The sequence below is a fragment of the Crocodylus porosus genome, unplaced genomic scaffold (genome assembly GCF_001723895.1).
Source record: "Crocodylus porosus isolate Cpor-Errol unplaced genomic scaffold, CroPor_comp1, whole genome shotgun sequence".
NCBI classification, from domain to species: Eukaryota; Metazoa; Chordata; order Crocodylia; family Crocodylidae; genus Crocodylus; species Crocodylus porosus.
The window spans coordinates 111,524,688-111,539,521 of NW_017728931.1; the positions used below are offsets into that span (position 1 = coordinate 111,524,688).

The following is a 14,834-nucleotide window of genomic DNA, read 5'->3' on the forward strand; positions in this document are numbered from 1 at the left end:
ATGAGATTGTTCCATAGTGTATTGACTAAATATTCATTGGAGCAGGGACTAAAAACCAGGTTTCCCTTATCCCAGGTACTTACTCCAAACTGCTAGGTCAGGGCAGACTAGCTGGCAGCTAGCGAGCCACCACCCAGGTACAGCTTCCCCAGTTGCTCCTGCTGTTGCAGTGGCTGGGATCTCTGGGTTCCTGCTTTTTTCTCCAACTTCCATTTCCTGTTCCTGTCCCTGTCCCTAGGGTGGCACAGAAGCAGGAAGTCCCCAAGAGCCCGAGGCAGGGGAACCCAGGGGGCCAGTGCAACAGGAGGTTCTGGGACCCATGGCTTGTGTAGTGGGGAGGGCCAGGAGGCCCACAGGTCACTGGCTGCTCAGAAAATGGATTGCTCAATAGTCTATGTGCTAGGCAATAGTCATTTTACCTGTCTCTTTCTGGCTCAGTATCTTAATGGAGAAGTTAGACATTTATGGATCCCGCCCAAAGAGTCCGTGCCTGTCATATTGAAAGAAAGAAACCACCCCACTTCCCCCAAAACTGATGCTGCAGCTTAAATAGGGTAAATGGACCCTTATTTAATATATATTTAAGTTATGCGCCTAGGCTTTTTATGTAATGAAGAAACCTATGGCCCTTACCCTGGACTAAACAACAAAGGTTGCTTTAAAATGACAGCATCACCAACCAATAATGCTTTAAAGAAAAAGAAACAAAACAAAACCTCAGTTCAGCTAGCCAGTATAAGACTCTTACCCTAAGTTTGAGTAGCTAGCTTTAAAACAGCTCTTCTTTTACAAGCTTCCTTCTCCAGAGCTTTTGATTTTATACCACTTCCTGGACCTCATTCTCATTTACTATCCTGCTGGACACTGTGTGTGGAAATTGGCTTTTCCAGTTATTAGTAGCTCAAAAACTAGATTCTGCACGGGTCTAGAAAAGTCATAAGAAAAGGACAAAGTCACATTAGGTTAAGCAAGGGCATAATTTTAAATGTATTTAATTATATCAAAACGTGTTTAACCTTCATCAATATAGATTAGGTTAATATTATTTAAGTCCCCTTTAAACACTTAAGGGAGTAAGATTTAAGCAGGCATTTAAACAAGAATATCCAAACAGAGTTTTGCACCATTTCATTAAATTAAATTTGTGTAATTTCTGTGTTTGTATAATGTTCCAGGTTTATAAAAAGAAAGGGTTCTGTAGCAGTTAACAGCAAAGAAAGTACTTTCTTCCATAGCCCATGCCAAGCTGATTCAATCACGTAGGCATACAACATAACCAGGAAAACCACAAAACAGAAAGTGAACTAATTTCTGAGGGGGCAAAGAAAGGGACATTAAGGTTCTTACACAGCCTGCTGTGTTGCACTATAGTTCTGATAAAGTCTTTTTGTTTAAATGGGAAAGCAAAAAGTGTCCCCCCTTGCTCCTTTCTTCAAGGTTACTTGCTTTTGCACATGCAAGTTCACACCCTAAGGACAATGGAACAGTTTGTTTTTTTGTGGAAGTTGCTTATTAAAATATTCCTGTTTCTCCCTGCTCTTTCCCTGTCATCCTTGTAAGTTCCAGTGAAGGTTATAAATCAGTCTTTTAGTAGAGCAGATGGACTTTGTCCACATTATTTTTCTCACTTGCTATGTGCCCAAGGGCTCAGTCCTGCAGTAATTAAAATCAATAGACCAAACTCCCCTTTACACCAGTGGATGAACTATCAAGCTCTAACACTGTATAGCCTGGTTTGTGACTTCTAAATTACATATATTCCAAGTTGTTGCATGTTTGGGAGTTTTCAAGGAGTTGCATGGGGAGGGGGAATAAGTGTAGCAGGTGATGTCCCTGGAGGGACTTTGATAAGGACTTGAGAAAGGTATGCTGAGACTGGGAGTGGAAAGAGCAAAAATTGCAGAGGCTTCAAGAAGGCTGTGAAGTGGCTGCAGGTGAATTCAAGGAGAAAATGCTGTAGAAGGAATGCTGCAGTTTGGATAGGGGGGGGGGGGGAGGGAGTGTCTGGGAATTATCCATAGAGGAAAAAAAATCACCATTGCTTAATCAATATCACTGAAAATCAGTTGGTTTTGGAAGCCATTATTTGACACCTGTTGTCATTGTGCATATGAACAAATCCTACTAATTAGGTAAGTGTTTGTACAATGCTCTGAGAATGCAAGGGGCCATCTATATGTAACACATTACTGTTTGTAAATAGAAAAATAAATGTTAATTTTTGTCTGGATTGAACAATTCTCTAGTCAAAATTCTGAGAATCAATTTCTAATTTAAGGGGTCCGGTACATGCGAGCCTGCTTTCTGAAAACTATCCTCAGGACCTTTGTAGCAGAAGTAAGTATTTGCGCAAATACTTAATCACTTGTCATCCAAATATTCATCAGTTGCCATCAAAGCTGGGTATTTCATAAATAAATTTCATGAAGTTTGGTATTTCTTAACACAACTTCTCAAGAAAAAAATAGATTTTTTGCTAAGGAAGAGGAACTAATGCCAGATTCCAACAAGCTTTGTTTTCATTAAAAACTGTGTTTCAGAAAAGGAAGAATACAGAAGTTTCCATTTGGGAGAGGAGTAGGGAGCACGTGTTTGCACATTTCTCATGGATTTTTGTCATCTCTGCTGTAAGTATATTTTATTACTACTATGGGAATACAGCAAATTGCCAATTCCCTGAACAAGGGGCTATGTAAATTCCAGCTATGAACATATGACCAATCCTTGTATAATCAAAAGCATCTTTTCTGCCATGGGTGCATTTGCACAAGTTCTTGCCAAAAAAAAAGAGAATCATCCTTATATCCTTACAAAATCCACATTAATTCTCAATTTGGTTTGAACTGATATCACATATATGCCCCTATTCCATGCACACAATAACTGAACTTCTGTAGCTATTTTACTGTTCATACACGACTTCTGGTAGCTTGAGTGTTCCACTCAAATATTAATGATTTAGATATCACAGCATTTGTAAGAACTAGAAAAAAATATTTCCATGTGTTCACATAAAGACTTAAAGCTTTGGTTCTGGTGCAGGATTATATGGCCCAATTTAGAGGAGTATGCAAAGGTGGTTTTAAGTCCTGTAGCTACAGTGTGCTTGGCTTGATCCCCAGAATAAATTAGGAAAACAATGAATGCCACTGTAAATTAAATTAGTTGGTAGTAGTCCCAAGAGGTCACTATGGCAGCTGAGGATTATCTAAAACAATGATAAATCTAATGCTCCCCTTTCCCAGACCGCCTCACCCTAGTACAGAGTACTTGCTATAGAAGTAATTTCACCATCCTCATTAGAGGATACCCCAGTCTTGGGGTAACTGTCAGGGACTGAAACACTGCTAGCCCTTTTCTAAGTAGGTCAAAAGTAAGGATGACTATAGACTGGGAAAACTGAGGCAGAGAGACTTGATGTGACTAGCCAAAAGTCACATGAGAACTTTGTGGCAGAGGAACAAGTAGAATCCAGATCTCTGATTCTGTCTTGTAACTTCATTTGAGAGAGTTCTCTATAATCCCATTGACTTTAAAGGTCTCTCTGGGGGATAAATCATCTTGGAGTCTGGCCCACTCTATCAGGAAAATTATTCAATTCCTGCATATTTAGAAAGTAACACCCTTCGAAGATGAAGTGTTTGTAATTACTCAGACTCAACATAAGCCACTTCTCAAAGCTGTTAATGACATTCCTCTGAATCCCTGTCATCTCATTACTCAATCTGCCACTAAGAACTGTAATGCTTTTTAAGGCTTTCCCAGGACCTTGTATACAACAGCTTGAGTAACCAACATGGTGCTTTTTGTTTTTCTTTCTGCTTGTAAACACAGGGACTAAGAATAAGCATGGCACTTCCATCTTTTCACTGGCAAACACTGATATCGTGATCCCATGATAAATATTCCTTGTACCCCAGGGAATAGCCAGACTTTTTTCACAGCACAAGATTTTCCTGGAACCATTTAACTCAGTTCATAAATAAATTAAATTTCCCATGGAAGTTTATTCAGCTGCTATTCAAGGAACATTAACTCATATAATTGCATCTTTCCAGTACTGTACTCCTTACTCATGTAAACACTGTTCTTATTTTACGTTATGCAAAGTCCAAATATTATCATAATGAAAAACCTAAGCCAATAGTGAGATTGCAATATGACTGAGGATCATTTCCCTGGCAAATATACATTTTTAGAGTAATGGAAGAGAATTCTTCAGGAGTAACTTATTTTCTTGTTTATATACTGACTATTCTGAAACTGGCAGGTTTTTACATTACTGTTAACAATCACAGAAGTTCACATCCCTGTTCTGGATTTGGAGTACATATTCTAAATACAACACGGGAAGTGTTCTGTGGAAGTGTGTCCTCTAGACTGAAGTATTTCAGCCACTGTACATTAGTGTCTCTCTCTAACATGACCCTTTAGCTGCTACCTGAGAACACTATCACTGCTAAAAAAGTTGTGCATGTTAAATTTAACTGCAAAAGCAGTTGTACTGAAGGCAGCAGGACTGTTTACCATCTTAAAGTTAAGCATCTGCTTTACTGTATGCATTTGCTTGGATTTAACTTTTAGAAGCTAGCATCTAAAAGTTAGCATGAAATCTATACAAAGATAAAGCATGAAGATTTCAAATTGTAGACAAGTCCCCTACCTCAAATGGAATGTGAATGATGTTTGTGTTAACAACAACTATAATGATAATGTACATTTTAAAGTATTGTTTGTGGTATCCATAGGAATGGCACAGAGCAGTTAAAAAGTGAATATCATGTTTAAAGTGAGCAATATTTGGAAAATGAAAAATCTCTAAGTAATAAATGAATGATCTCACCTTTCTCACCATGCAATCCAAACATGCACAGCCTGGTCTATATCAGAGCCACTAATTCCTTCTTGACCAGTCCCTAATCTTTTGTAATAGCCAATTTATAAAAAAATGAAATCAAAGCTCCTATGGCAAATGTACAGCCCACAATGCAACTATACTGCATTTGGTCTTCACCACAGCATCCATAGAAAGTTTTGAGAAGAAAAAAACGGTTAACTGGCTGAAGTGTCAAGGCAAGGACTACAGTAGAAAACAATGTTATTTTGCTCCTAATGAGCCACCAGCTTCTATAATAGCACATTTTACACAGGTAGTGTTGGACTGCATATTGACCATAAAAGTGGGTCTATTAGTCTTAGCACTTTAATAATTTGGGGATCCCCAGAAGTGCCAATAAGAATCATGAAGAGGTCCAGGTGTTTCTGGTTGCCTTATCACTCTGCTTCCAATTTGTAGAGACTTAAACTGCCAATAATAAAAACAGGATTTGATGCTGAGTACAATTGGTTGGTGGGGACAGGGACTTGCAGTTGCAGAGTACAGAGGGCAAAACTTTCATACTTTTAATTAAATAAATTATTTTTGTATCGTGAAGTAGCAAGATAAAAACACTAGGTGCATAGAGAAATAACTTGAAAGTTTAAAAACAAACGTACAATTTATTCTTGGATCTATTAAATCCTTTCAAGCACAGTGAATTGCTTGTTTGTAGCCTGATATAAAGTGCAACAGGTACATAACAAATGCTTTTGGGATAGCTTTGAAGTTTTGTGGCATTAATCACTCCTTTGTATTACATTCCTAAGAAGATATACAGACGTGTTACTCTATCACTTCCTTTTTAGGCTAGAAACCATTACTTAATTCATACTAAAAGAACTGTATTTGTTTTAGTAATTTACTTTTCTATAAATATCTATGAACCCTGAGCCTACAAACTCTTTTGCAGAAGCTTAATCTTATGTGCTAGTAGCTGCATAAAGTCAGCTGGGCTACCTGCATGTATAATATTCAGCCTTTACATAAAAGTGCACACCCTCAGAATGATCATATTAGTTTGGCATTTTGGGTGACCTTGAGGATTCCTTTTCTCCTCTGTGCTTATGGGAAATGTATACACTGCATATTATTTTTACTTTGCTGTAGTTGAAAGACATTGTCATTAAAAGGTTAAAGTTACTTCTCCTGATCTTCTTTTGTATTGCAGTGCGCTTCAAATGCTGGCTCACCATAGCAAGCACAATGTCTTCATAGCAGTTGTAGTTTAAGAGTACCCTCTATTGGTTTAAAAAGGAAAGCTGTGAAAGTCTGCAGAGTGACATACTGAAACAACACATTATAGAGATAAACTGCTTATAATTCTATATGGCTCACAGCTGTAAATCTCTGTATGGGGAAAACAGCTGTGTAATAATATTTGCCATGCACAAAAAGCATGGGAGTGACTGCAGCCACATTAGATAGCTCCTGCTAAAATTTTTCTTCCTTCCTTAACAACAACTCCAATGTTATAATTCTGTCTGAATGCTTGTTTTGTCAACTGCTTTTTCAAATGCCATCTGTGTATATAACTTCAACACAAAATCAGATATATCTAGGAGGCATTTTCTGTTCATGTTAAGTTTGAACACTGTGCAATGAATGGATTTTTCCCCCTGAAATCTGGAACACCATCCGTTTTTATCTATTTATTTCTATTTATTTTTCCTGTCTTTATAGATTCATAGATATTAGGGTTGGAAGGGACCTCAGCAGATTATCAAGTCCAACCCCCTGCATAAGTCAACTGATCACTTTTCTCACTTCCCTATCTCATACAAAAATGCAATCTTAAGTTGTAGTTTTGAAAGAATTTGTAGAGCACATTGGCTTGTGAAGGAAGTAGTGGAGATAGCCTTGCTTAATATTATGACATATAGAGCTGGGAAGAGGTGTTTATTATCCCTCAGATCTGTAAATCCTCCATTAAAAAGTATTCTCATATGTAAGTAAAATGGAATTGAAACATTTATATTCTCTTTATATTCTCTAAACTGGATGCTGCTGACTAGCTGTCTAGTTTTAGTTTCCTAGGTTGAGGCCCTGGTGGACGTACACAGTTCTGATAGATTACTGTGGATAACAGAGCCCACAACACCCTTGTTCTGGCAGCTTCAGTACTTACTCAGTAACCACCTGGATTTCAAGGGAAATGGTATTTGTACTTTCTTTGTTCAAATTCTGGAGCAAGGAAGGCCTAATTAAGGCCCCCATGGAGCCTTAAATCAGAAAATCACAAGGTTTTCCTCAACCAACCACATTTTAAAAAATAATACAGAGAGCAGAGGCTGGACTCCTGGAGTCTAGTGAGTGTATAAGAATTTAAGATACTCTACACTTTTATTTGACACTGACGCTGTTGGACACTGTCATTTGAAGGACGCAAAGTTAGCAACCTTTGTTTTGCCGACGACATTGATCTAATAGCTGGAACTGCAAAAGAGCTTAAGGAAATAACAGAAAGACTGCATAAAGCTACAGAGATAGAGAATGGTAATTAGGGCAGAGGAGAGCAAAGTAATGATAGCTTCAGCCAACAGAAATGATGATGTCTCAGTAAAAAATAGTAATGAGAAACTAGAAAAATTGACACACTTTAAATACCTCGAAGCAACCATGACAGAAGTATAGGTTTTCTGTATAAAGACAATAGTCATTGCTATTGGACAGCTAGCAAAGCTAAAGGACATCTGGACTAGCAGCAACATCACAATGGAAACAAAACACCATCTACTAGTCATTTCAACAACTCTCTATGGCTGCGAGAACCAAACACTCACTAGGGCACTGGAAAAAGGAACTGAGACCTTTGAAATGTGGTGCTTCCCAAGACTTACGTACCCTACACTGCACATAGAACAAGCGAATCTGTGAAAGATCAAATGGGACAAAAAGTTGGCAGATATAAACCTTTATTTGAAATCATAAGAAGAAAGATACAGTGGTTTGGGCATGTAACAAGAAGGCCTGGCACCCTTGCCAACACCATCCTGCAGGGTGCTTTGGATGGACAAAGAAGATGAAGACGTAGGACAAGCTGGACCATTAACATCAAAGACTGGATGAGATTAAAACTGATTGGACAAAGATTGCGAAAGACTGGGAACAACGAAGGAAAGTTAAGGCTATATCAAAGGTGCCCCAACAGTTAGTGTCGCCTCGGGACTGACTGTTAATAATTTTATTTAAATTTAGAGCTCTCATAATTGCAAGGCTTGAAAATGTGATACTGCCTTCCAAAGTTCAAAACACCTGTAGACAAGCTAAGAAAACTCAAATGTATTTATTTAGTCTCATGATTTTAGGTCAATCATGATTTTCAGTATCTATTTAATAGATTTTATGAAGGTTTAGGGTTGGTAACACTAGCATTTACATCACTGTAACAGAAAAGGTGAAAAACATGCCAGAAGATACTTAGCTGAAACAGTGTGATATAAACTACAGCGGAATTTATTCATTAGATTTATAAAAACAGAAAAGTTGGAAGGACCTTAGGAAATTATCTCATCTAAACCCTTGCCCAAGGCAAGACCATCCCTGACTAAACCATGCCATTTAAACTTTTTTATCTCTCCGGCTCTTAGAAACGTTCAAGGTTGGAGATTCTACAACCTCTTTGGGTCATCTAGTTCAATTCTTATACTGCAAAAATTCTTCCCAATATCCAACATAGATTTTCCTCTGCAATTCAAGACCACTGCTACTGGTTCTGTCACCTGCAACCACAGAGAATAATCTCTCTCTATCCTTCACATAATTACTCTTTTAGGTATTTGATGTTATCGCATCTTTCCTCAGTCTTGTCTTCTCCAGACTAAATAATTCTAGTTCTTTCAGCTGTTCCTCATAGGTCACATTTCCCAGGTGGCTAATCATTTTTGTCACTTTGAAGAATTTAATTTGTTCACATCTTTCTTGAAGTGTAGGGTCCAAAGCAGGACATGGTAGTAGAGGCAAGGCCTATAGTGCTGCCATTCCTAAAGGAAGGCTACTTAAAATGTGGTTTAAGAATAGTTTCCTTTGCACAAGAAATTTGCCGCTGAATAAGTCCTTTCTCTGACAGAAGTGTGTGGTGTGCTGAGTGCAGTTATACAGTGGCCGCTTCATGTCCCCACTACTTGGAGGTAAAGAAGATCTAACACAGGGGCTTTCAACCTTGTTTGGTCTGTGTATCCTTGGTGGCTGGGGCCAGGGGAAGAGCCCCAGCAACCAATCGACGATGGGGGGAGGGGGCACGGCAGCCAAATCGGAAGTGTCGGCAGCACATGGCAGCAAAACCAGAAGTTCCAGTGCTGAAAGGGGCACAAAGTGCTGCCACGTACCCCCTGGGGCCTTCCCAAGTAGCCCCAGGGGTATGCATAACCCCAGTTGACAACCCCTGATCTAACAGAAGAAAAGTAGACATGCTCAAGGAGTAGTAGATGGGAAAGTATTTGGGCACAGAGGCACTCTGATTTTGTGAAGAAATCAGTGGACCGGGCATCAGAAGAGCTGGATTCCTTGCCTTACTCTGCTACTGACCGGCTGTATGACCAAATTCTACTTAAAGGCTTGCTAGTCTGTCATTCTTGACTTCTAAAAATATATATATTTAAGCTTTTTAGCTTTTGGGGGAAAAAAAAAACAAAACCACCCCCAAACTAACCCTGATTAACCAAACCCACCCCAAAAATGTCTATTCTGATACCCACCATAGTTTGTATACTTCCTGGAGCAGGAAATATAATCCTTGTTTATACAGTAGGCAAGCATAATGATGCTTTGATTCTTGACTGGATTTCTAGTCAGCATTATCAAAATAATGGGAGAGAATAAATATGAAGTTCTATTTGTATTACTGATACAAGATTAACATGCTTTATGAGATCACCCCATCTCCCAAAAAGTGCAGAGGATTAAATATTGTCTCACTGTTTTCCGTGTCCTCCCCAGTCTGTTAGTGTTCACTGTCCTTGTGTCCTGTAAGCTCTTTAGCCCAAGAACTATCTTCTTCTGTTCTTCTTTTGTTCAGTGTTTAATACAGTAGCTCCTGTCCTATGACTGGGACAGTCAGGCCTTTCCAGCCGTAATGTCTATGAAATCTATGAAATGGTAAATTTACATTACACAATCTACGTGAAAACAGTATGGACATCACCTGTAAGACAAACCTATATCTAGGCACACCATTGCAAACTTGCCTTTACTGAACTTGTAGAGCAATGCTGATGAAGTAGCCCTCAAAGGCAATTATTTTGGGTGATGGATCAAACTCCTTTTCGTTTGTGGACTAATACAAAATTCAGCTTGGACTGGCTTCACAGATTTCATAGACATTAGGGCTTGAAGGGACCTTGCCAGATAATCAGGTCCAGCCTCCTGCCCAAAGGGCAGGAAGTCAGCTGGGGTCAGATGGCCCCAGCAAGATAAGCATCCAAATAGTTCTTGAAGGTATCCAAGGTAGGTGAATTAAATAATGTGCATTACCATTATACCCAACTGTCCCAGTCATAGGACAGGAGTTACTGTATTAAACACTGAACAAAAGGAGAACAGAAAAAGATAGTCCTTGGGCTAAAGAGCTTACAGGCCATAAGGATAGTGAACAATAACATACTGGGGAAGACAAGGAAAACAGTGAGACAATATTAGTCAGCAAAACAGACCAGAACATCAGCTTATCAACATCCAAATCATTGTGGTTTGTTAAATGTGTGTGGTTAAGGCATGTTAGCAAAGAGTTTTAAGGAAGGGTATGAAGGAAAACAGTGGAGTAATTTTGCAGATGCTTCTCAGGGGCTGTTAAAGCCTGCTTGGAAAAGCTGACAAGGAGACTGTCATCTCGGCTAAGTACAGACATAAAAACCCTGTGCCTGAATTGATTCAATTTGTGCAAGTTAATCTAACCTGCACAGACTGAACCTGCAAGCAAGTGAAGACATTAATTTTTGATTCCAGAAATGCAGCCATGTCTGCAGCGGCCCAAGCCGGAAGCTGGGGAGCACTACAGCAAGCCCTCCTTTCCTTTGCAGTGGCTGAAGGCTGGAGGGAAGCTGAGAGGGGGTGGAGGGAGTGGGGAACAGGAGGGGAAGGGACTTGGCCAGGCCCCCAGCTAGCACTGAAGGGTTGAGCAGTGAGAGCAGGTCTCGGGCCTGAGGCAAGGGGGCACATTGGGGGAAGGGAAGGGGAAATCACAGAGAAGCAGGGCTGGCAGGGACCTCCAGTTGTCCTCTAGTGCAGGGTTGTCCAGTTATTTCGGCTGGAGGGCTGCTTAACTAGGTTTGGTGAGCTATCGAGGGCCACAAGGGTAGCCCACTCCTTTACAGGTGCCCTGCCCCCTGCTTGCCACCTTGGGACTGGAAGCCCCACCCCCTAACCCCCGACCTTTGCCACCAGAAGTCCTTCCCTTGCCCCAAAAGTACTCCTTTTGGGAGGGAGGGTGCTGCCATCTTGAAACAGGAAAAAACCTTATACAGCAGACCCCTGTTGTACATATATTCAACTTACCCGTGTCTCACGTTTACGTGAATTAATATTAACACCCAAGCAGAAAAATACACCCCAAGACACGCCTTGCAAGATGCGCAAACCGAGTCAAATGGACTTACGCGCAGCTTGGGCTCCCAAGCAGGATGCTGGAGGCTCGCTCAGTCTCAGTATCGCTGTGGTGATAGCAGCATCTCCTCTTAATGCTCTCAGTTAAAAGCTCTCTCAACCCCTTATGCTTCACCCACAACTTCCCTCCAGGCCATTCACCCTCACTTGAGAGATATCACCGGCATCTTTTGGTGTGTTCGACCTGGATGAAGACTCAGCTCCCCTTCCGAGTCCCCTGGACTCAGCTCCTCCTGGATGAAGACTCAGATGGACTGAACATTGTTGTATGCCTATTTTGTATTTTTGGGTGCATTTCTTATAATGCAACTGAATAAATATAGTTACAATATGTTTCTGTAACATAATAAATGTGTTGGTTAAAAACATGTCAGGTCTAAGGAACGCAACCCCTTGCTTTTCTATTTTTTCCTATGGGAAAATTCACCTCGAATCACACAAATTGAACATACATGAGGTTTCTCAGGAACGCAATATATACATAAATCGGGAGTCTACTATAATATACTACAAGAATCAAACATCTAGTATAACTTATTTTAAATATATATATATTTTTGTCCTGATTTATGTGCATTTACACAGTGTATCTAGAGGTGATTACATAATAGCTCAAAGTACAGTCTTACTTTTGTATATTGTGTGGGGGCAAGGGGGTGTACGTGTATGGTGGGGTGTGGAGGGTATTTGTGCAGTGGGGCTATGGCGGGTGGACTGGGTACGGAGGGGTGTGGTTGTGGAGCATGTGGCTGGGGTGGGGGCTGTGGGACAGTGTTGGGTGTGTGCGTAGGTATGGTGGAGGGTTGGGAGTGTGGTGGGGGGGGCCATGGGTATGTGTGGGACTATGGTGTGTGTGGGGGGGGCAGAAGTCCTTGGAGTCGCTGGAGTGCGCCAGTCCCTGGATCTGCACATGGTGGCAGCCAACAGGGTCAGTCCCATCCGGCCTGATAGCAGCTCCCCCCCGCACCAGTCCTCAGCCACACACGGTGGCAGGCGTGGAGCCAGCCTGGCCCCATAGCACACAGCCCCCTGAGCTCCTGCCCCTTGCCCTCAGTGGGAGTCACCAGCCACAGCCCAGTGGGGCTCTTACCTGAATCCCCACTCTCGCAGGCAGGGAGGCTGGAAACAGCTATGGAGTCACCAGCAAAAGCCTGTGCCAGGAAGAAGCTTGTCATCTCTAGCACCCCCTAGCGCAGGACTGGGGCGGGGGTTGGTTGCTTAGCAACCAGAACCAGGCCAGCTTGCAGAGGCCGCCCGGGGCTCGGCTTGCAGAGGGCTTAGGGAGAGGCCCTGGATGGAATTGCCTGGCAGGCCAGATCCAGCCCATGGGCCATATTTTGCCCACACCTGCTCTAGTGTCTAGTCTGTAATGACCTGGATCCCACACTGAACAACGACAACTATGAATGAGAAAGAGAGCAGACCTTTAATGATACCACAGCATGAGCTTCCTCTAGCACAGACCATGTGGCTGCCTCCATCTTGATTTCTCTTTACTCCCCAGGGATCATGTTCAAATTCGTCACACGATAAGACATCCCTTTGTAAGGGGCTGTCTCCAAAGTCTAACCCTTGTCACTACATAGTCCACCCCCTGCCTAGGCCCTGGCCAGACCCTCTGGTACAAGCTGTGCTTGTGGCACCCACAACTAAGAACACCTGCCAGGAGGGATCTGTACTATTAGGGAAAAAAGCCACCAAGGGCTTGCTGCAGCCAGTTTTCTTCCCCCACATTGCATCTTAAGACTGCATCTTAAGACTGAGGCCTTCCATCTAAGGACTGCTCACCACTCCTTTAATGAACAGGTAAGGTGTGATTATGACATGAATCAGAGTGGCATTAATTTGCACACTAGACCAAAAGTGCTGCTCCACCTGTGCTGACATTTTCTTTACATTAGCAAACTAGGGTAGACCCACAAAAACAATCTGGATATTGCAATGACTATAGCTGAGACCTTCCAGGCAGCTTGTTACACAGGCTACTCAAGTACAAAGCACCTAAACTTCCTAGACAGGTTTAGCTAAGAATGGGATCAAATTAAGTAAGCTGAGCGGGGAACGGCCTCAAACAATAAAGTTAAGGGTAGGGTGCCTAGGGACCTTAGTGTCTCTTTGCACTTGGGATTCACAGCCAGGAAGTCTCTCCTGGAATTAAGTGCCTAACAGAAACCTTCCTTGTATAATATAGGGAATGCTGATAGTAGCCTGGTCTTTTTGTTTGGTAATGCAATGTGCAACACAGTAATACGGGAGTGCTGCTACACACTGGTGGGGGTGGGGGAAGAGGCAGTAATTTTTGTCCCAGGCACAGACATTTTTAGAAATCCAGAGTGGCTGCTTTTGCTTGTAAATGGACTAGAAATGGCTTTTTCATAAAAAGGAAGAATAGAAAGTTTTATGTTGAATTTGCTTAAAACTACAGAAACAAAACTAAAACCCAGTAATAACCTTGAACCCGCCAACCACAAAAGATACTATGGCATCAAATACAGAGAGCCTGAATTTGTCCTGAGTCTGAAAATTCATGTAGGCTGCACTGTTTGGCAGAAGACCTAAAGGGGGTTCAAGGTCACATCTCCCATTTCCCAGAAGAGTGTTCCTATTCCCTGAATACAGTGTGGGAACTCTCCTCCCCACCAAACTTCTGCTGAAGCCAAGTACAGGGGGAAAGAGTTGTTAGGCTAGGGAGAAAACTTAACTTTAGCCCAGTGGTGAGGGCATTTTTCTTTTCTGGTCGCCATACCCAGGACTCAGTAAAGTGGCAGTTTGAATGGGAGGAGTAGGAAGTGCTTCTACCGGAGAACAACCTGTAACCCAGTTGCAAGGATAAGTACCACAGGAAGTTATAGCACAATCCTGGGCCAATGGCGGGGCAGGGGAGGCAAGTCCCCCCAGGTTGAGAAGAGCATATAATCCAGGTCTTTTACATCAGGCTCTACTCATCAAGCTGCTGAAACAGAAAAACATAGCACTTCTTCCTCCAGTCACATTTTTAAGACTTACCCTGATCCTTTTAAAAAAAGTGTGCATAAGAGGTTCCTAAGTCTAGGAGAGAGGCCTGAGGGCTGGCCTATTACAGGTACCTTCTGCAGACCAAAACTCAGTGTTTAATTATTTGAGATGGAATTTAAGATATGCTTTTCACATTAACATTCCTCCTTGGAAAGCTAATGGCTTTCTCATGAGCCTGCTGGAGTTTATACACCAAAATGATATGAATAGGATGACCTAAGTGACATAATCAAGGCTGTGGATTCCACTTTGGCTGCCAGGCAGCTCTGCTACTTCAGTGCCATTGTTCTCCTTTTTTATGCTACCTGCCTTTAAGCAGTCAATTTCTCCAAGCTCGAACTTC

At 41.6% G+C, this 14,834-nt stretch overlaps 1 long non-coding RNA gene across 1 annotated transcript; it reads left to right on the top strand.

Annotated features, from left to right (window-relative positions):
• Positions 1–2,276: 2,276 nt before the first annotated feature.
• LOC109315678 lies at positions 2,277–11,835 on the top strand. The gene is made up of 3 exons (XR_002102577.1): positions 2,277–2,337; positions 2,541–2,627; positions 11,609–11,835. It is a non-coding gene; the product is annotated as an uncharacterized LOC109315678 (long non-coding RNA).
• The last annotated feature ends 2,999 nt before the right edge of the window (positions 11,836–14,834 follow it).